At 32.9% G+C, this 24,686-nt stretch overlaps 1 protein-coding gene across 5 annotated transcripts in view; it reads right to left on the bottom strand.

Annotated features, from left to right (window-relative positions):
* Positions 1-24,686, bottom strand: part of LOC135845855 (atos homolog protein A-like) — a 100,007-nt gene that overhangs the window by 36,106 nt on the left and 39,215 nt on the right. The window lies entirely within an intron of this gene.

Here is a 24,686-nt window from a genome sequence, read left to right as displayed (position 1 = left end):
AACATAAGCCATAAGTACTTTACTTACGTATATATTCAGTACAACATAGATAGGTAGATAATGTAGATATGCCATGCCACAACTTTTTCAAACGTTTGAAAAGATACTGAACGTAATCGAACCTCGATTAGAGAGAGCTGGAATGGCCCAAAGATAAAAATAATTTTTATAACGTGCGCTTGTCGTTGTCGTTGCCGTTGAAATTATATGGAATTCCATCGCTCGTTTGGAACTTGGAACGAAAACGTATCCGCGAGGTCGTTCCGGAAATACATTCGATTAAATGGGAGTTTTTCCAAAAAAAAATTATTTTAACCGGTAGCCAGTTCACAAAAATATCTTTCTCTTTCTATTTTTTGCCTATGGTGTTGATAAGGCAGGAAAATTTCTTCGATAATACAATAATGAGGTAGTTTTTCATTATTATTTTATTTTGTAATTACTTTTTTTAGGGATAGTTTGAGTATTTTTATTCATTTTATTGACATTTTCCTCTAGTTTCGACTTTAGAAAACTTTATTGCATCCGAGTAAAATCTTTTTCCTATCTAGGGCTGAAAAGTACTACTTTTCCAACCTCGCGAGAATCGCTCGGATGTAAAAATAAGTACTTTCCACCCTCGTTCAGGAAAAATTACTTCACTAAACTCGGAGAAAAAGTGATTTTGAACTCGTGTGAGTTGTTCCCCTCACTTCGTTCGGATCACAAACCTCACCCTCGTCAAAAATCACTTTTTCGGCCCTCGTTGTGTAATATACTATTGTAAAAGTTTTTATTTTTGTCACTCGACGTTCTTTATAATTTTATTTTTAGGTTGAATTCGAGAAAAAAGCCATTAACGACACGAGCTTGAGCTTATATACAAAGAACATCCGAGTTATTTATTTACTCAAGATTTTTAATAACGAAATTCTACTGATATGAATATAAATGGTTGAGAGTTCAAAGACCTCGGATTAAAGTTTTATTCATTCGAAGTTCGCTTATCGCTTTAATTTGTCGTAGTTTGTACACAGAAAACATACCACATACTATATAACTTAGTTATAAGTGCATCATAAAAATGAAAAACATCCGGATTTTTTCGATTCGACTAAGCGAAGGTCGATTTACACAGTCTATTTTTATCAATTTGGGACATATTCGATTTTTTTAAATTTTATTTTCACCAAAACTTAAAAACATTTCAGTTCACAGGACCACATCAACAAAATTTGGTCTTTGATACTATTAAGGCTTAGTTTGGAATCGGACTAGAAGTGTTTGAGTTGATGTGATAGTTCAAATGCAAATTTTTGACCAACAATTCCAGAAAAAATACAAAAAAAAATTGAATTCATCGGATTTTCCCTTCCTCCCTCCCTCCCTCCCTCCCTCCCTACCAAAAAAAATGAAATTTCAGAAACGACATAACACGATTGGGTTGGATCATCTATCTAGATGGATGGCGTCTGTCGAGTCAGGAGAACCTCCATTCTCAAAGACAACGATTTTTATGCTCTTCTGGAGCCTCCATCAACTTTTTCAATTTTCTTAAGGCTTTTAAAATTGCTCTAAAAACGCCAGAAATGAACTTTGGCACATATGCAACTACAATTGCTACAGACTGGTCAGCTCTTTCTAATTGTTTCAGATTGTGAATTTTTGTACTAGCAATAGCTATGGATGCTCAAGTTCATTTTTGAGCCTTCCAGAGTAATTCGAAATTTCTGTACTTAGACAATGAAAAACTTATTAGAGGCTCTAGAATGGCTCAAAGGTGGTAATTTTTGAGTTGGAAGGGTTAAAATTAGGCAATTATTTGCACAAATTGGTTTCGTTCGAAAAAAAATCACGAAGAATTAAAAAATTCAAAAGATACGAGTACAATATTGCGTGGAAACTTTTTTTTTGGAATTTTCAAAAAGTCAAAAATCTAAAAATGAAGGTAAACTTGGTTGCGAGGGGTATAAAGTGTAAGGCGCCTCCAAATTTGTTGAAACATCGCAAGAAACTCAAATATTTTGACAAAAATGTTTTTTGAGCATTTTTTGAAAACTTTGGACCCCAAAAATTGGATTATGATTTTCATAATTTTTGAAGACTTGTCATGTAACCTATCTAAATGGGTAAAAAAAATTCAAAAGATTCAAATATGTACAAGCACTTGAACTGAAATTTGTTTTGAGCATTTCAGAAGAATTTTGAGCCCGAAAATGGGTCCTGATTGTCAGAAATTTTGAAAAAGTGTCACGTAATCCATCAACGTGGGTTTCTCAGAGGAAAAAAACGAAAAAGTCCTATCAAAACTTTTCTGTGCATATGAAGAATTTTGAGCTAAAATTTGAGTAAATTTTTCAGATAGATGATTATGAAAAAGTGTCATACATATAATCAATCAAAATCGGTTTTACATATCAAAAATCAAAATGAAGTTATTGGAACTGCTATTACTCTGGAAATATTCTTTCTAGTTCACCACCAAAGTGTTTTAAAGGCAACAAAACCATTCATTTTACCGACTTTGCCGTGAAACGGAAAGTCAAGGTATTGTATTTGTCATGATGGTTCAAGAATTGGGTGGGGGTGGATTTTCTTGACGTTTCGGAGTGTGCTGATCACGATAAGACGTATGGCGCAAAACGAGATAAGTTTATATACATATTTATATATTGATTTATATATCAATTTATGTATAAATTTGTGCCGGGCTGAACTCAAAAGCTCCGAACTTTAAGTCGAAACTGATGATGGCAAAATATTGCTTTGATACTGAACTAGAGAAATTTTTAATTTGGTCGAAATCGATTCAGCCGTTTACGAGATATGAACGTTTAAGTGTGTTTCAACGTTATGGATAAGCAGAAATTTGTGTAAACCCTTATATCTCGCAAACGGCTCACCCCCAACAAACAGATGGGGTGGTTACGGTGTGTAGGTTGCATGATTGGTGCGCCGGAGGTCGGGTGTTCGAATCCCGCGCGAGTCAAGAGGAGAAAATTTTTTGTTTATTTTTTTGTTCATTTTATCCGTCTAAAATTTTTTTGCCTTGAAAAATCAAAATTTTTCAAAAATTTCTAGTGTAATTTTTGTTTTAACAAAAAACATTAAGTTTTTGGTAAATAGCCAGTAAATTTTGGTAATTTTTTTTTTTTGGTGAATTAATAGTAATTTTTAGTAGGTAAATAAAATGATTAGTTATTTTTGGTGAATTACTCGTAATTAAAGTTGGTCGAAAATGTTGGTAAATTGCTTGGGTAATTTTTGGTAAATTGGTAAAGTTTAGTAAATTGTTAAAAACCTTTGGCAGTAAATTACTGGGGTAATTAAAATTCGGTAAAAAATTGGTAAATTAGTGAGGAAATGTCTAGTAAATTACTGAGGTGAATGGTGGTGAATTGCTGGGGTAATTCTTGGTAAAATGGAAAATTGGTAAATTAGTGGGTAATGTCTGGTAAATTACTGAGGTAAATGTTAGTAAATTGCTGCGGTAATTTTTGGTAAATTCGTAAATTTTGGTAAATTGGTAAATTTTGGTAAATTGGTAAATTTTGGTAAATTGATAAATTTTGTAAATCGGTAAATTTTGGTAAATCGGTAAATTTTGGTAAATCGGTAAATTTGGGTAAATCGGTAAATCTTGGTAAATTTTGGTAAATCGGTAAATTTGGGTAAATCGGTAAATTTGGGTAAATCGGTACCTAAATCTTGGTAAATTGGTAAATTTTGGTAAATTGGTAAATTTCGGTAAATTGGTAAATTTCGGTATACTGGTAAATTTTGGTAAATTGGTAAATTTTGGTAAATCTGTAAATTTCGGTAAATCTGTAAATTTCGGTAAATTTGTTTATTCTCCTATATAACAGAGCAAAGTCGGTTAATCTTGCCTACTGCGCAAGATGTTTTTTCGTTTGGAATGCTGATTTTTTTTTTAGAGCTACTCTAACGAGCCTTCAACATGTTCTTGTAAAAAAAAAAAGATCAAAATCGATAACTGGATGACTGAAAATTTTGATAAAATTACAATTCGAGTTGAAAAGCTTGGATTCAAGTTGAATAATTCTAAAAATTGGTTCTCTTTTTTTTCACAACAAGTTGGAAAAGATTACCACCTCCTTGACCATGGCAAATTTAGCTCTTTAATTCTCGTTTGACCCTCCTACATACACTGACCATTTTAATTATTCGATCAGCTTCAATCCCAGCTCATTTTGAAAAATACTTATACCTACCTTCTCATCTAAAATATTCGCTCAACTATGAAATATGCAAACACGAACTGCTCATTCGTGTAGCGATATATGCTGAGGGTACAGTACCTAAACTCACTTATATACCTACACAACTATATACTCATTGAAAACATCAAACGGCGATACACCGAGACTTGTTTATAGAAATTTGTAGCACGCCTTTTACTCGTAAATGCAGCAAAAATCGAGCACTTGTAAATATTTTAGCGGTCTTGGTAAAAAGCCTCATAGGGAATACTTAGGTAGATATAGAACACGGTACATGCGAAGGTTTTGTAATTGACCTATTTAAAAAGGCGCTTGAAATATAAACAAGTACATAGAATGGCTCTGATTAAAATGTATCTCGTAAGCAAAACGCAAGAGACCGGAGGCTGGTGGTGGCAGCGAGAAAATGCTAATAGGAGCAAATCCGACTACGTAACATTATTCCAAATTGTATTTAGAAAGTGTTTCTTTTTAATTTTAAAAAGGTTTTTTTTTTGGAAGCTTGGCGAGGCTCGCAGAAATAAAGTAAATTTTCATTTACGAGATCTCTATAGAGAATGCTGTTTTGTTTAGCTTTTGTATTACGTGGTATACAGACTACGTTGTCAGAATGTGAATTATAATTAAGGCATTGCGGGTTATCGAGTACGTAATTTAAAAATATCCGACGGTACAATTGGTCAAAGTGATACGCGAAGAGTTGGGAAGTTATACGCTATCTACGACGACATTGTTTTTAATCACGAATAAAAATGTACTCGCCGTCTATGGTGCATTAATTAAAGGAAACGTTTAATTTCGATGTACGTTCGTATACGTCTCTATGGCCCCTTTTTATTCATTTTTTTTTTTTACATGTGTATGTGTTCTTTCTTTCATATACATACGCTAGTACGATGAGTGCGAGGGCGCGACGACAACATCATTTTTTATGGTATTTCGGCCTCTGGGGTCGAGTTGATTTTTAGATAACGGTGAGGCTAATTTTCAAGCTAGGTTTCGTGGTCGTAGCTGCAAAAACATGCCATTTCGAACATAGGTTAACCATTAAGAATTCATAATATTTACTCGAACGTTTGTCAAAACACCAAATAATGGAAAATTTTAGCTCGTTGCACGATGTGTGTGTAGATACATAGAATATAGGTATACTTGAAAAAGCCCATCCTAACCTACGTACGAGAAAGACACATGTAGTTAGAGGTATCTACTTATACGTGTACCTACACGAGTATTTCGTGATTTTAAAAATAATATGCACATCTACACGTCCTTAGGCATTCTACAGTCTACATACAAGTACGCTGTACGATCTAATACACGTACAATTACCCATATAATAATTTTCAGTTCGTGTGTACCGAAGTAGGGCAACGAATTGGCAAATTTATCGTATTAGTGCAGTCATTATCGCGAACGAATAAATAATTATGGTGCGTACGGTATGTACCACGAGTTCGACCCAGTTTGAATTAAATTTCTCAGTGAGAGGTATTTTTTCTGGATGTGTTCTTTATTCAAAATTTGTATCGAAAAATTTTGGAATTATTCATCGTGAAACTGGTTCGGTGATTTTCAACATGCGTTTGACGAAGTTACAAAAACTGGACATAAAAAAAGTTTCAAAATCCGACTCGTGAAATTTGGGAATCATTGAACTTTTTTTCTTTTGAGGGTGTTTATATCTAATTTGAATTTGAACGCATTTCGATGAGTCGCGTAACACGTTTTCATAATTAATTATAATCGAAAAATTTACTCAAATTTGAGCTCAAAATTATTCAAAAATGTTCGAAGGAGGTTTTGATAAAAATTTCCGATTTAAAAAAATGAAATTCCACTTTCAAAACTCATGAAAATCGAAACCAAATTTTGGGCTCAAAATTCTTCAGGAGTGCTCGTAAAAATATTTTCTGTGAAATCTTGTATTTGAATTTTTCACGAAAACTTGACCCATTTTGTTAGATCTTATGAATGACACTTCTTCAAAAATTAGGAAAATCATGATCTAATTTTAGGCTCAAAATTCTTCAGAAATGTTCAAAACACATTTTTTTTTTGAGAAAAATGGACTTTATAAAAATACTGGTTTTCTCGCTAATGGGTCATGTCAAAATTGACCTTCAAAACACATTTATAGTTGAAGAACATGATCGCTGATTTCGAGATTTCAGGACATTTTTTTTTTTTGAAAAAAATTGGATCAAAAAACACTTTTAGAAAGTGGTCCTCAAAATACGTTTGGTAGTGAAAATACATACAACCAAAAAAGATTCCCACATTTTTATAGCTGCCCAATAACACAACTCAAATTTTAGGGCATTTTTAAAAAAAAATTGAGCTTGCTTTAAAAATACTGTTTTTTCACTCATGTCGAGAGTGGCCTTGAAAACACGTTCTTAGCTAAATTTAATCTATAAAGGAAAATTCCCCAAAATTGAAATTGAAATTGTAGCAACTTAACCGCACATTTTGAGAAGTGGAACTTTTTTTTGTTGATAAAATTGGGTCAAAAACATCTGTTCTTCTCGCTCGTAGGGAAAATGGTCCTCAAAATGCGTTGGTAGGAAGAATAGTACCTAAAACGAAGACTTCCTGCAGGTTCAGTGGCCCAATTGTACATTTTTTTCCTGATTTGGGCATTTATGAAAAAATAGGCTGGGCTCAAAACAAAAAAAAAACGATTTTTTGCATCAATTTATGCAATTTTTGAACTGTTGTGAAAAATTTTAAACATCGTAAAATATCAATTCTTCGTTTGGGTGTCTGATTTTTTTTGGTGGGAGGGGGAGAGGGACTACTGCCCTATGGGTTCCAATTATTATGAGGTAGCTCTCATTTACACCTGTGAAATTTTTTCAAAAACTTTCTGCTCACAAACCCCCTCCCCTCCTCTCCCCTCCCCAAGTTGCTGGTTTCTACAGGGGAAAAATAAAAATTTGAAAATTTAGGCCTCCAACTAAAAATTAGAGTTTCCCAAAGTTGAAAAAAAAATTTAAAAAACAATAAAAAATTTTTCATTAAAAATTCTCAATTTATGCATCAGAATCCTTCCAAATGACCCCCCTCTAACCCCTATTTTTAAAAAAATTAACCTTGCATAGACCACCAAAAAAAACCACCGGGTGCCAAAAACGGCACCACAATGCATTTTGAAAATTTTAAAATACATTAGGTGCCGTTTTTGGCACCCGGTGGTTTTTTTTATAAAAATAACATTGTGGTGCCGTTTTTGGCACCGGTGGTCGACGCAGGATTAATACCTCCCCTGCACAAAGCCCTCCAAAACAGAAAAATTGAATGAAAAAAAAATGATAATAAACAATTCCTCAATTTTTGAGCTAAAAATTGCACTATAGAACAACTTTTTTCAATAGAAACTTCTCTACAGGTCTCTTAAACAATATTGGCCTCACGGTTTTGAGGTTTCAAAGTTCACAAAAATCTAAAAATAAATGCATAAAATAAAGGTAATTTTTGAAACGTTTTCATCGGCTTTTCTTCTATTTCATATCTTTGTTTTTTTTCTAATTTGAGGAGCTCTAGGAACCTGTGTATAGGAAGAGCAATGCTTCTTGGAAAACCAAAGGATATTTTTTCTAGAAAAATGTGTCATTCAGAAGATTTATTCAATCGCGAAATTCTTTTCAAGTGGTGAGGGGCTTTCAGTAACTTTTTTGCACTTGAAGGAAAACTTGAAAAATAATTCATTTCTCATGAAATCCAACAATTTCAAAGGAAGAGATTTAAAAAAAAAGAGAAACTACAAAATAATGACGCCTCTCCCCCTCATACTTATCACCATGCTCTGTTGAGAAAAAATTGCAAAATTCGTGACCTAATAACCCAGAAGTGTGCTTGTAAATGATATCAAATCACATCGACCTTTTATTCTCCAAAAAGTCGATGTCAAATTACAGCTTTTTTTTCATTCTAACGCAGAAAGATAACAATAAGTTTGAATCGTCATAATAATGTTGAAAACCACTTTACTGGAGACAAAAAAACACCTTCATCGGTAAAAACACAAAAATTCCCTTTTCAAAAAAATTAAGCAAAAAAACTCACGATTAGTTCAATAAAAACGTAATTATTAAATCAATTTTTCGTAAGTGTCGCATTTTTTTCTAAAATTATAGTTCAATGGTTCTCAAAATGTTACATCTCAAAACGTTAAAAATATTATGCACGTGAAAAATTTCAATTTGATAAAAGATCAGAACCACTGAACCGGTTTTTAAAAATTCAAGCAGTGTTCATAAAAAAATGTATTTCAATGTGCATTACTCCAACTGCTACAATTTGCCAATTTTGATTCAGTAGATATAATTGGAACAATTTTCCTGAATTTTTTTCAAAAAATACCTACATTGCACAATACCTTTTGCCCTCCTGGAACTCTTTTATAAAATTTAGGATTTTCAAACAAGTAGGTATAGTCAATAAAATTCAAAATGTTATGAGTTGAAAACTTCTGATAGAAGCATGCTCGATGTTAAAATTGAAGATTTCTTTCGCGTAGAAGATAAGGTGAAACCCTCATCTTGAGTTTCTCAAGTGGAACAAAATCATGGAATGAAATTAATGAAAAATAATCAATTATCAACGCTTTTCCAATTTCATCTCAAAAATACGAAGATATTTTCACACCCTCTCAATCACTTCACGAAAAATTTTAAAACAACACGACAACAAAGTGTAATGTAAGGTCTTATAAACCATTGAACTGGTTTCAAGAAACCTCGACTTGTTACAACTTGTCGATTTACCATCCATCAGTCCAATACACATCATGCACAGGCCATTAGGTATTTAGGTACAGGTACCTCAGTCAATTCTTCTCGAACCAGTTTCAACTCATTCTAACATCATTGTATTGATCGACATGCGTTCGACTTTTAGAACACACTGTGACCACACACATACGAGTATGTAGATCATAGATGAACATATACACTACTCAAACAATTTTTTCGTTCACGCGATCGCAAAATCTCTGTGTAATAGTTCGCCAAGGTACCGCAATATGCATTTATGTATAATTCAAACAATGGGTAAGTTTCTTTCGTGAAACGGTTCGTAAAAGAAATGTTATTCAATGACGTGCGCGCCAAGCGGCGCGGCGCGATTTTAAAAGGTTGTTTTGTAACGCGCGAAGTGAAACTACGAGTAAAGTGCTACTGTGTGTATCTAATTAAACGGTACATACGCCTCTTTTCCATCATTTTTTTTTCTCTCTTTCATGTGTCTTTATCATCATCATCATCGATAGTACGTAAAACCCGTGCAGAAAAAAAAAAATTCTCAACTCATCGTGTAAAATTTAATTGAATGTTGAAATCTCGTGGCGATATTCGACTCATCGTCGGTCGTCGTCGTCGTCGCGAATACAATGATGGCACATTTTACGATGAGGTACAGCATCAAGCTGCACAGTTTGTATTCTCCGAGCAGTTCAAAGAGTAAAATGGGATGGTTTTTTTTTTCTCATCTTGGAGCTCTTTTTTCTCAACCGACAATAACAGTGTGGCGTTTACACAAGCCGAGTGTACACAAAAGAGCAGAATTAAGCGTTCGGATTGTTGGAAGGAAATTGGGTCAATCGACGTGTTGATTCGAGTGGCAAAGATAAAGGATAAAAGTTTTCAGTTTGCTAAGTTTTCATCGAGTTTGCTCGCGCTATTCTAATTTAAACAGGGATCGTAGAAGATACCTGTACCTACTACCTAAGTATTATATTACGAAAAGTTACACGTAATCAGTGAAAATACCTCGAACACGATACCGAGATATTCAATAAAAATTATTCCACGGGCAGAAAGTTGAAATTTTCACCATAACTTCTTGATTTTTCAATTTTTTTATTTCAAAAAAGGTAGGTACTCAATTTGGATAAATTCTGTCACCTTCGTGACAAAGCTGCTCCTTGATACCTTCACCCCCTCCCTCATGACTTCGTCCAATTTAGGGACTCGCGTCATTAAAAGTTGTCAATCCAATACGTGAAAAAATGATAAAAATGAAAACATTTGAATGCTCAAAGGGAACTTGATGCTTCAAGAGTGAAAATGCAAACTGAACAGTGAACACACTTGAGCAGCATAAACAACCTCGACCCCCTCAAGGGATAGCATCACTCTCAAAAACATCTCAAAATGAAAACAAAAACAAAACCAAGCCCATCCCAACGAAATAAAAACTCGAATAAGGTAATAATAACAAATCGAAAAACAAACTCGCAACATCCAATCAAAAAATAAACAAAATAACCAAAACCAACTCATCGTGTAATTAATAATACACATGTATAATCACATCGTGTATGTAATTAGAATAATCAGATCTGAACGTGAAACCGGAACAAAAAAAAAACTACACTTTTTTCTACCAATTATGTAGGTACTAACCTGTTCGTCATCTTATTAAAACCCCATTTCCTTTTTTTTAAAATTCACTCCAAAGAGGTATACGTACGTATAGAATATCGATTCGGTAAAAAAAAAATCCGCTCACTTTACCACGTCATTATTCTTCCATACATTCCAAACGCGAACAATTACCAACCAGCGATTTATCATTGAGAACCGCTCATTCCGTAATAATTACCTCTATTCTTCTAACGAAAACCACAACCGACAATGATATAATTACGGTCGTATTAACGCTTAATTACGACATTAAGATAACGCCGAGACAATTATTTCCAACATAAAGTACCTATATTTACGCACCTCGCATGTACCACACTGCTAAGTGTATAAAAATTGCCACCGCACTAAGTCCTCCTCCCAGGTTGAAAAGAAATCAGCTGACGATGGCGATTTTTTAATTTTTTTTCGAACCAAAATAGGGCAACTGCGAGCATCGAAAAATACTTAATACTTGAAAACTTAATAACGACCATTACGAGGTAAAATACGAATCCGAGATGAAATATCCTAATGGTGAAGAAAATGCGCGAGTCATTTGTATAGCCTTGATGATCTGGTTTCTTTACGTTGACTCGGGTTCTTCAACGTGATTTTCTCCCAAACCATGCAAGGGTAATATTGTATAAAATTATCTACCAAAGAGAGAGAAAGAGAGAGATGACCTTTTATGCACGTAGGTACTCAGCTTAAATCCAATACCACAAATGAATGCAGATTAATCTCTATAGAGATCCATTTTCAGCAGGAAATACTCATATGCTCATCGAAGAGCTAATTTAAATGAAACCAAAACCCCCCAACTTCCAAAATTGAGTACTTACATGAATTTTAGGGCAAAAAATGAGAAATTGTGCAGCTCACTTTTAAAAACTAGAAATCGACTTTTTTTATCCTAAAATCTTCTCTTTTCGCGATAGTTTTGTTCAATTTTTCAAAATTTAATTTTTTGACTTGATTTCTCATGAAAAAATGCTGCTTTAGATTGAATAGAGGAAAAACTATTTAAAAAGCTAAATCATCTCGAAAAGAGTTTCGATTAAAAGGAACGTTCTTAGGACGGAAAATCCAGACAAAACATTTTTTTTGATCGTTTAAACAGGTTCCTGAAAAATGGCACAAATATGGAGAAGTCATTGAGAATTACTTTGTACAAATTAAAAACTGTTTGTCGACTCATAACCAATGCAGTGGAAGTCATTTCCGAAATTTCAGAATCGATTTTGGATTTAAAAAAAGAAAAACAACTGAAAAGATATGAAAAAATTTTGAAACGTATTTGACCACAAAATGAAAATGTCTACGATCAAACTAAAAATATGTCCATGCCCCCTCCTCTCATTCCAGAGAATAGTAGGATTATGATAATGGATTCTAAAATTATCTTTTATACGTTTGAAAACAATTGAGAAAATCGACTCAGCATTAGATGACCTTAGAAAAAATTGTATTGCAATTGTTAAAAATCTTGTGAAATTTTAGGAAAAATGCTCAAAATGTCCAAAAAAAAAAACAGGGACATTGTTGAAAGTCATAATAAAAGCTTGTATTGACTTCGGTAGTATTTTTTTTAAATTAAAAAAAAGGGTCAAAACTGTTTCAAATGTTAAAAAAAATTGACAAAAATTATGAAAAATTGTTGGGAAAAATAGTCAAAAGGGCTAAAAATTGAGTAAAAATTGATACAAAATGCGTAAAAACTGCTCAAAACATCAAAAAAAGAATCTAAAAATTAAAAACGAACGAAAAGTGTAAAAGTAAAACAAGAAAACAGCAAAAAAAGTAGGAACATTAAATGAACAGAAAAATTGAAGAAAGTAAGCAATTTAGTATCGTTAATATTTGATAAGTTCGCTTAAATTTTTTTGAAAAATTGACCAAAACAGTAAAAAAGTAGTTGAAAAAAAAACAAATCATGAAAAAAATGTTTGCAAAAAGTTGATTAAGCATAGTTGCAAAACAGAAAGATTGTAAGTGAGCAAGCAATTGTTAAAATTCTATCAAATTACTTATAATTTTTGAAAAATTGTCACAAATTATGAAAAAAAAAAATAAAAATTAAAAAGCTGTACATAGAAAAGAAAAATCAAAAATCTAAATAAGAATTGACATACTTGCTTAATACGCATAAAAACTGCTCCAAGCATAAAAAATGGTCGAAAGTCACAAATGAACGAAAATTTATCAATGAGAAAAAAGCTAAAAATAAATTTAAAAAAAAACTTTCAAAATGTTGAAAAAAAGTCATTCAAAATGTAGAATAAAATCGTTAAAAAACATGCAAAATCATGAAAAATGTTTCAAAATTTTTTAGAAAGTTGGTTAAATGTGCACATAAAATTACAGAAAGTGATCATGAAATTGTTAAAATTTGATTAAGTAGCTCGAAATTCTTGAATAATTGACAAAAACACTAAAAAAAAATCGTTATAAAAAATCGTCGAAACCTATAAAAAAAGAAAGTTGAATGTGCCGAAAAATTGTATTAAGAGATCTAACAAATATGTTGAAACTTGGTTGAAAAGCTATTTTTTTTTGTTGAAAAATTACTGAAAAAAATCGTTAAAAATTGATCCACAATATGAAAAAAATTTTTAAACAATTTTTAGAAGTGAGTTGAATGTGTAGAAAAATTGTGAAAAAAGATTAAACAATTTTTGAAATTTGCTGAAACAGTATAAAATTTCCAACAAAAAATCAAAAACAACGAAAAAAGGAAAAATGTGTTGAAAAATGAGTAACAGTTGATGAAATATACATAAAAACTGTTCGAAACACACGAAAAAATGCGTAAAATCAAAAATGAATGAAAAATGCTCATTATTTATAAGGTAATTGTTGACAATAAATAATCATGCAAGAAACAATATCTTAAAAAATTTTTAAATTCAAATAAACAAAGTTAACAAAACTATGTATTGAAAAATCAGTTGCCAGGAAAATTGTAGAAAGTGATCCAACACTTACTAAAATGTGATCAAATTTGAAAAAATCGTGAAAAATTAAAATTAGGAAAACATGCAAAAAATTGAGAAAAACTGAGAATTTATTGAGAAAAATGCTGAAATATAAAACGTTAAAAAAATTTGTCTGAATACCTATATTGACAAAATTCACCCGAAATTATTGAAAAATTGGTAAAAACTGCAGCAGTTCATTAAACAAAACTACTTCCGAACTGTTTTGTTTGTTTCAATCGACTTTTTCAATTTTTTTTTTTTTTTTTTTTGAGAAAAAGTAAGTGTTACCGTTTTTAACGTCAGGAAAGAATATAGCTTTTTAAAGAATTTTCATTGAAAAATGTTTGAACTCATATCATTTTCCCAATTTTCAGCATTTCAAATATACGAGTATGACATCTTTGATTACAACTTACATCGTCAATAAGGTAAAAAAAGGGGAAAAAATGGCAAAAATTAAAATATTTGAATTCATTACTTAGTTGAACGAGAAATTCCACATCAACATCGATACTCTCTCGCTCCAGTTCCGCGTAAGTACAACTCGCAACATCGTTACTCGTACACATTACGTACCCTGACGATGCACAGAAAAGACTTGGCTGGGTAAATTTTCGTACTTACGGTAACAAAATCTAGGTCAATTTAAATTTACCTCGATGCTGGCATCGTGAACGTACACTTTTCAAATTCCACGTACGTATTACGATAATGCAACGTCTAAATACTAAGTACCTACTCGACGACGTTGTAAATTTTAAAATAATTCCATCTCCGCGAGATTCCAAAATATGCGGCATTTTTCTCACCTCGCGTCGTCGTTCGCAGTGCTCGCAAGAGGATGAGATATGCGAGACGAAGTGAGGCGACTAAAATAGCTCCGAGACGGTCTCCTTTCGTCTTTGGCGACAAAATACAACCATCAAAAAAGGCGCCGTATAGTTCGACTCATCAAAATCTCTCGTACAAAGAGAACGGAAAATAAATTCTGTACCACGTCGAGCCCTCCTTCGGTTTATTTCCTTTCTCTCTCTATATGTCCTGGCTTTTCAACTTTCTCTCGTTCGATAATATAACGATGTAAAAATACACACATTTAGGGTGGTAAATGTATATAAAAGGGAAAAGTTGAACATACTGGGAACTCCCATACCATCCGATCGCCTTTCCCTCTTCTATCGTCCCCTCTCTCGCATGTAATCACGGTATAAGCTCACAGTTCACACAAGAAAGCATCAACGATATATGTGAGGTGGCCCACAATCCAGTCCAATCCGAACGAAAAGTTGTAATATTATTCTACGTGTACAACCGAATTCAAAAAGTTGGTAAACTTTTGAGGGATCTTGGAAACTTAATCGCTAAGGAAGAGTTATAAGTCGCGGCGAACGAAAAAAGGTCAGTTTTTAATAACACAATACACGACTTCTTCCAACAAGTTATATCGTTAAAATAACAATACCCTTCGATAAAAATATACAGTACACGATGTCGACTCGCCTTACGTACACATATACGCGTTTTGAAATATAAAAATTTTATTACTACGTGCCCCCCTTTCCCCCGCACCATTCCTCATATTCACCCAAAGCAAAGCGCAGCCCAGTTTACAAATGCATTGAGACTGAGAGGTGGTTACCCGTATAATATGTAGAAAAGAGTACTATGTTTTATGATTACGCCATCGCCATAGCATTACCTTTTATGAGCGCCTTTTGTATACTCTTGACTATCAAATCGATACATTCTCGATGATCGTACACTATGATTAGATTACAAATAACAACATACCGATCTCGAATATGTGCACCTCGTTTACGCTTCATTATTCATACATACTGGTAAAATCTCATAAAGCCAAGGGAAATATTTATAAAAATATAGCAAACTATTCCCTATATCTCCATCGATCGAAGACTATACATTGACCTCGCCATAACGATCCCAAATCCAAAAGGAATCCGTCTTTGAATCCTTTCCTGGTCGATGAGTATTTTTTTCACGATATTCAACCACGACTTGGACGGTATGACGGTAGCAAGTACGTAGAATGGGAAGATTTGCGCATTTATTTTATTATTATAGAGATACCTCTAACCTACGTTTAAGCAAAAATACCTTCCTAATATAGGTATTTGCGTATGGCGATTACCTTGGTAAAGTTTTTCGAATATTTCATTATCTGCATGGAATGACATTACGACGTATTTAGACGTCACCATCGTCGTACTCGTATTACCGATTAGCAGGCAATAATACGAGTACTTTACGCATGGCTGGGTTCACTTTGCAATTATATCTACCTGACTACCAACGAAAGCCTTCGATAAAGGAATCGAAATCCGGGAAACCTTTCCCAATTCGATATGGGATCCGTTGCAAGAGTTGTTACTATGTAGGAAGGTCAGTTTGAGGCCAAATGAGTAAAAAAGAATGGATCATTAAAAAAGGGGGTTGATCGATTCAACGAAAGAGTTTCGGTTTGGATGAATCGGTGAAACGAATCATTTATGAACAAATTTCGAATAGAGTCGAGTTCAGACACGAACGATAAAGGGAATCGTTTGCGATACCTGTGAAAGGTATTCTGTATTAAGTTGACCTACTTCTGAAAAGGATTTACACTGCCCATGTCCCTATAAAAATCCAACTGCTTTTAAAACGATCCATTTAAAGAAATTCTAGATTCGTTCGCGAACGATTAGCTAGAAAAAATTGACAAAAATGTTCACGAAAAATTGAACATGAAAAGAGTTAATTTCAGAAGACGTTATACAGTGAACGATTTATTCAAAAGGATCTCGAATCATTCGAGTCATTCGCGAACGATTAACTAGTAAAATTATATCAAAGGTTTGTAAAAAATGAAACAGCTTGAAAAGTATCAAAATTTAAAAAAATGTATTCGTAACACGATTCATTTGAGAAATTCTCAATTCGTTCGCGAATGATCGTGATGTAACAAATAATCAAAACGAATCACTCGTATAAAAATTGGAAATGAAAATCTTCATGTTATAATTTATTCATTACATACTCGGAATCTCGTTCAATGAAGAGCGATTCATTTTTGCCATACTTGACTTCAGCTCCCTATTTAATTAACGTAGGAAAAGGATCAATAGAATCTTCTCAGAAAAGTACTCACCTGCAACAAAAAGAAAAATACATATATAAGTACAATGATGATTTTATCATTATTTCAAGTTATTAAAATAAAAACGCTAAATCGAGTAGAATCGTTCGCAAACAATCACTAGAAAATTAAATAATTTATGTAAGTACATACATCGTTCGTAAAGAATTCAGTTCAAGGAGCGAATCTTCTCTCAGGAGATGTACCGCAAAGTACAATTAATCACTCGCAAACGATTCATTTAAAATGTAATTGAATAATTTCCAAATTACTTAAGAACGATTGAAGAGCAAAATTGTAGATTTATCCAATGAATCGTTCGTGAACGAATCATAATTTATAACACATATCACTCGTGATCAGTTGACAACCAACTTTAGAAAAAGTGAGAAATATTTTTATTCAAGTTATACTCTTGAGAGTAAAAACATTTGATCAAGTTGAATCGTTCGCGAACGATTTCATATTTCATGAAGCGAATAGTTCGCGAACGATTTCATATTTCATGAAACGAATAGTTCGCGAACGATCGATATATCTGAAAAGTATCGAAAAATCAATCATGGTGAATCAAATTTCAAAGTCAGAGTACCGATATCGAATGAATTTTTCAAACTTTCAAAAGCGAATCATTCGCGAACGACCGATGCAAATTTTTAAATAATTCACGAAAAATACATTAAAAAAAGAATCACATTCGAAAAGAATTGCTTTTGAAGACATTCTCCAAAAATACGGTCCAATTTTAGAAATTAATCATTCGTGAACGACCTAAGTATACAATTTTCAAACGCTTCACGAAAGATGAATTGAAAAACAATAAAATCGTTCCCGAAGAATCGAATTCAAAAAGAATGAATTTTGATTGAATTCTCCAAAAATACAAGCCAATTTTAGAAATGAATCATTCGCGAACGACCGATTAAATTTTCAAATCCTTCACAAAATATAAATTGAAAAATATAATAAAATTGTTCCTGAAGAATCAAATCAAAAAGAATGGATTTTGATCGAATTTTCCAAAAATACAGGCTAATTTTAGAAATGAATCATTCGCGAACGACCTATACAATTTTCAAACGCTTCACGAAAGATGAATTGAAAAACATAATAAAATCGTTCCCGAAAAATCGAATTCAAAAAGAATGAATTTTGATTGAATTCTCCAAAAATACAAGCAAATTTTAGAAATGAATCATTCGCGAACGACCGATAAAATTATCGAATCACTTAAGATAGAAAGTTGAAAAACATAATAAAATCGTTCCCAAAGAATCAAACTCAAAAATACTGGATTTTGAACGAATTTTCCAAAAACGCCATATTCGTACGTCTTTTTTTAGAAACGAATCACTCGTGAACGACGAACAAAATTTTAGAATTATCGATGAATGGTGGATTGAAAAGTGCTTAAAAATCGTTCGGGACGAACCAAATTTGACAGCATCGATTTTGAACAAATTTTCCTTCAATACCTTATCACAGCTTCTGATAACGAATCACTCGCGAACGACTAACACATTTTTCGAATCATTCACGAACGATACGTTAAAAAAAAATCATAAAAATCGTTGATGAAGATCCAAATTTGAAAAAAATTGATTTTGAATGAATTTTCCAAAATTATCTAAATTTTATGAATGAATCATTCGAATCCTTTACAAAATATGTAAGTATAATTAGAAAAATATCAGAAAATCGTTCGCGACAGAATCAAATTCAAAAATTCTATTTCACACGGATTTTACAAAAATACTTTGCAAACAATTAAATAATTCAAAAGTTGACAAATCGTTCTAAAATGACCTTTGAACAACCAAACCTGCTCTAGATTCATTTCATAATAGAGTCGTTCTCAAAACTTTGACAATAGAATCGTTTCCGAACGGTTTGGATAAATGTTTTGAAATTAATAAAGTCGTCTGAGGAATCATGAATATGAACCAGTCATCATTTTTCCAAAACAGTCGCGAACGATTCACTCCAAAATCTCATTGAATCGTTTGCGAACGAATTCAAAATCCTCCACAAAAATCACCCCTCAAAGGACACACAGCTCATCAAAATGATCAAATTGATTCATTCGTGACCATAACCAGCCATTAAAAAATTTCCGAAACAAGTTTACGTCGTCGCACTGTTGCCACATCGCCTAAATCTACTACACGAGGTAAAAAAACCACTAGAATCAACAGCACACACCGTATAAATACAGGTTATCGAGTAGGTAACCTAGCTAGGTAACCTCACATAGTACTACATGGACAAATACCACAGCAATACAGCATAGCACTTCAAATACCTAACCTCTTATTTCTCAACAATATCGAGCCGTTTCCAAATCCAGTACACATGACTATAAGTACGAGTACATTAGGCCTACGTAGATATTGTCAGTGGACAAAAAAAAAATCCGAAGCCAATCTAGTGACAACAGGTCCTAAATAGAGAAACTCGTCGACGACACGATGGCAATGGCGAGAATAAATTAAAAACCTCTATAACTTGGTAAACGAACAGCGAAGAAGCAGAGAAAGACCGATTTAACACCATCGAAATCCGATTCCATCTTATTTCTATGGACTGCACGTGTTCTCTCGAGCCATGTGTTAGTCGGTCGACCTGTACACACAATTTCATTGTTTATGACTAAGTCTAAGTCATCCATCGACGACGACGTAAGAACTTCCAAGTACTGTAACCTAAAATGCTCACAGAGTGTACCAATACCACATTTGAACAACTCCAATTATTATTATGTACTATGTACTTCCTCGCCTTACGTCGAGTCGTAGAGACGTCGCTTCGTTTACTTTTATGTTTAGTATTGAGCCGGAGAGAAGAGGTGAAAACTCCTAGCTCTTTTTATGTACATCATCCCATAAAAGCCACATTCTTAATCTTTTGTTCGAACGCTTCACGGGTGGTTCGAACCCTTTTCAGCATATTCCTACCGGTTTATACAAAGAAGCGTAAGAAAAAAAAAACAGACAGTAATTACCACGTCCCTGCTTTTACTGCCGTATCAATCACCTCTCATCATCGAGCCAGTAGGGAGAAAAATACTCGTACGGGGGATCGTCGTCGCATCGTTGAAAGCAACTACACTTTCCAAAGCTACTGCAGATAGTATTTTTATTAAGCCCATATACGAGATCGTTGTTACAAAATGTAAATTTCGCAAACTGATACATCCTACTCATCATTACGTCGTCGTGGGTAGAGAAGATGGTTATGAAAAATACGTTTTATTGCCTACATTAAGGTCACCGAAGCACACAACTCGCGCATATGATTCCTTATCAATTACCAGACCCGACCGACAAACGATCTCCTCGTTTGGTATGAAATTTACTTAACTGAAATATCAAAAGTACGAGGTATAAACACAGCAAAAAATTCTCAGCGATTCGACGAAAAAACCTCCCAAGTTTCTTGCGTAGGTTGATTTGAAATTTTTAATTAAAAAATGTCGAACCCGTTGAAATAAAAACCATCCTATTCGAAACGAAAAAAAAAGAGGAAAAAACTCCAGCTGGAAAGTATGGTGAAATTTCGGTTCATTTTCACTTTGAAACAAGCTCACCAAACTTTCTACCTTAAATCGAACACATTCGACGTTTGTTTTTGCCATTCGTATGCTAATATCTTATACAGATACACAGACAATCACTCGACGATACTTTTGGAAATTAATTTACGCATCCAGTTTTTTTTTATTCCTTCAATGCTTTGCTTGCACCGCATATATGTATGTTGAATTTAATGTATATAGGTACGTTGCATACCGCAAACACCGCATCCATATTCCGCCTTCCAAATATGGAAAGTTGGAAGCAAATCTGGATACTTCATTGTAATTTTACAACCTTATTGCACATTTTTTCACATGCATTGCCAGGAGATATGATTCTTGGTCGAATATTTTCGTGAAATGAAAGCTATTGCGATTGGTAAGTCATTAGTTCAAACATTTTGAGACCACACAGAACTAAATTTGAAACAGATTATCCGAAAAAGCATCTAATAATAAATAAGGGTTTTTGTGATGTGCAGGAGCTAGATGCATTTCATATCAACTCAAACCAAAATGAAGTCGAATCACCTGATTGTGAAGAAATTTTTTTCACAAGTTTGGTTTAATATTATTTTAGTAAAATAATCATCAGTACTTCTATCTTAACCTTCCAGGGAAAAATTACAAAAAAAACTTTTTAAATTCTCTTTGTAAACTAAATTTTAAACTGTGTTCTCGAGACCCTTTTGCAAGGTGTCTTGACAAAAATGTCAAAATGAAGAAGCAAGATTTCGGGACTGTTGGCAGGGAATTTTTAAAACACTTCAAAACTTATTTTTTTGAGGAAAAAAGAGGTGCTCAAAATTCAAAATGTCAATTTTTTCCGTTTTTTTTCGGCGGAGGGGGAGTCAGAAATACCATTACACTATACATACTCGTATTTCAATTTTTTGTTGGCAGGAAATTTTGCAACCAACTTTAAACTTATCAATTCTTTAAGGGGAGGGGAGAGAGGGTCAAAATTTTACACGTATATGCTTTTTCAATGATTTCGGGTTTTCTTATTTTTGTAAGGGGGAGAGGAGAGGTATTAACAATACCTTCACCATCTTTACTGAATCAGTTTTATTTAATCAATACTTTTTCAACACACCTGCTTGTTTTTGTTTTTTTTTTAATTCAAATTGATTTTCTGAGAATTACTTTTGAAAAAAGGAAGGGATACCGCCATTGAAAAAGTTTCCTTTTAGTAACAACTTTTTCGTCATACTTTTTCAACAGATTTTTTTTTTGAAAAATACAATCATTGTTTTTCTAAAATTATTTATAATTTTCAGAAAACTTTTCAGATTCTCCATTCGCGAACATATGAGAAGCTCTAAAAAGTTGACAAATTTTACATTTTGAGTTGAGAATTAGCAAATGAGTATTTCGCAATCAATTTTTTCAAAATTTTACAAAGGGAGGATATGAATGGAAAAATTTAACGTTTGATTGGAAAAAAGAAAAAATACAAGGGTTTTTGATAAAAATTAGAACAAAAGCAGAATTTACAGGAGTAGCAGAATTTTTAGATCCCCTACTCCAAGAGCAAAAGGGTTGCAAATTTCGATCGAAATGTAAAAAAAATTCGAAAGCCAATAAACCTATTGATTGTGATTAATTTGAAGGCACTGGGCACTGAATTCAAATAGAGATTCATGATTCATATTTTTTCGGATCCAATCACTCCAACGTCCCCCCCCCCTCCCGCACCTTTTCTAGTGCCTTTAAACGTAATCAATGCGCAAAAAAAATTGAAAATAACGAATGATTTGTCGTTGGCTGGGATTTCAAGAGTACTAACGATTGTGAGTTCAAATCAAATATCTACCCATTTTTTCGACACAAATTCCTCAATGCTCCTTGAGTCATTCAATTTTGGAAAATTTAGAAAAATGTTTCCAATATGATAATATGATATGTCAATTCCCACTGATTCTAAGACTATCGAAAAAACAGTTGTATATTTATCAAGTTCGAAATTTGCTGATTTATTTTCATTTAATTTTTACAGAGCAATCTGCAGTAAAAATTTCATTAATCAAGATGTTAAATTTATAGGGTCCTATAAATTTCTGAAGTTCTCAAAATAGGAACTTCTTTCACAATTTCGAGTGTTCTGCAGCCACTTTTGATATGGGTCAAAAGTCCATATTTCTTTCAAATTGCAAAAAAATTCGGAATTGAGTCAACAAATTTTATTTAAAAAATTGTGTTTCATCAACACAATTTATTTATTTATTTTCATTTTAGCAATTTTCAAAAACTATACTTCCAAAAATACGAATTTAGTCAATGGAATTGAGTCAACAAATTGATCCATCACAGCAAAACACAATTTCCAAAGTTTTAAATCTTTTTTTGCTACAGAAATAACGTAGAAATCTCTATAATTTGGAATAAAAAAATGTTCATGATGCTGAATTTTTTTTATCGAGTGTTGGACAATTTAAATCCTCATTGAGAAGCTCCTTGTGGACCATCCATACTTGAAAAAAAAAATACTACTGAAATCCTGATAATGAATCCAGTGTAATGACGAAGTTTCTAGAAAATGATAATTGACAATATTTAATCACAGCTATTCAATTATATCTAATGGGATAGTGATAAAATAGTATGACTCTGTACTAAAATATCAGTTGAATTTGAATTTTTTCTCACTTTTCAGCTCATTAGCTGATAACAAAATGTTATCAACGCTTAGTATACGAGGTGACCTTTTTCCGAACCTTTGACCTATTTTTTTTTTCTGTTTCTATCCATTTCTATATTTCTTCAACTTAGACAATATTGAATGTTGTTTTTTTTTCAGTGTGTTAATTATTTGAAAATGCCAAAAAAAATTTATTTTAAATTAAATTCAGTTAGAAAATGTAATTTCAATTTTTCCAGTATTTCAATCCACACTTCCCCATACCTTCTCAAAAATGCAAAAAAAATTCTACTCCAGCTCCAAATTGATAAAATAAATAATAGAAAACGTATTTTCCCAATATTTATCTATTTACAATCCAGTTCTCTTCCACAACAGCAAAACAACCATTACATCTGAAAGGTCATTTATAACAACCAACCGAGGTACCCCAACCACAGAAAAAAATTCGTTGCTTTATTAGGAAAAGGTCGTAACTACAATTTTTATAAAAAATGAGATAGTGGTATCATTGGAAAGAGAATTTTGTCCTCTACATGATGCAACACTTGAAATTGAATTTCGATGTTTTTTGTTCTCGTAATAGCCGAAAACAAATGGTTTTAAATACACGTTTTCAAAACTGTTACAATGAAAAGGTTCTAAATGATATTTTTTCGCAGATTGAACCTATTTCTTTTGATTTTTGTAATTTGTTGGTAAGAAAAGTCATTATAAACAAATAATTTCACGTCATTTCACTGACAAATTGCAGAAAATCAACCTCATCACCTTAAGGATATCGTTCCTGTGTATTTCTTATGGGCTTTTGATGAAAAAAGCTTGACTTAAGGTGAAAGTTCCTTTGTTGAATTTTACTTTTTTCAGTTCAGAGTTCCTCAAATAAAAAAATGAAAAATCAGTGCTACCAGGATGTTTATTTTGAAAATTAGCAGGAAAATGATTGCAATAACCAAATGTTCTCTTACCTCATCTAAAACTATCAAGTGTACTTGATAGAATGCTCTTTAAAAATTAAAATGCGTTTTCTGAGAAATCAACTTTCATGTAGTTACGACCTTTTCCTAATAGAGCAACGAATTACACCTTATTCGTGTTAAGAATCACTGATCGATACGTCGTCGTCGTCATCGTAGTAGTAAGTACTTAGACAGTTGGGAAAACTTTAAGAGTTTCCGTATTACTACCCGCAGTAGGTAGGTAGGTACTCGAATACACAGGAGTTACTCGTCGTATTCCCCTTACAACATTGAAAAAGATAGAAAAAGAGGGAAGTTTTCATCGTGTAACACCCTAAACTCAAAATTTATGGATACGCTGACATCTCCATTGTCGCCAGCTCGCCATTGCTCGTGAACTGGCCTCGTTTACGAGCCAATAAAACGCAATAGAAAAGATTCTCTTTATATACGAGAGGTGGTTAGTTTGGAGCAGAAATTGGAGGAAAAAAATTCCAACAAATCAATCCCACATAGACCAATCGAGACAGAAACCAGGGTCGTTTAAAGATTGGCCATTTGTAAAGACGTAGTAGATTTACAGGGAAATACGTAGTACGCTCTGGAACAAGGTAGTAAAAATACTACGAAAAGAGGAAAGATGAGAAAAAAAAACAAGAAAAAAATACGTAAGTACCAAATGTTTGTATACACACGACAAATCGGCTATGAACCACAAAAATCACCTTCCAGTGCCTTTGTGTGCTAGCCTAGAGCGTGTCACTAAAA

The sequence above is a fragment of the Planococcus citri genome, chromosome 4 (assembly GCF_950023065.1).
Source record: "Planococcus citri chromosome 4, ihPlaCitr1.1, whole genome shotgun sequence".
Taxonomy (NCBI): domain Eukaryota; kingdom Metazoa; phylum Arthropoda; class Insecta; order Hemiptera; family Pseudococcidae; genus Planococcus; species Planococcus citri.
The sequence above is the reverse complement of the archived record's forward strand: the minus strand, read 5'-3'. Positions and strand labels throughout refer to the sequence as shown.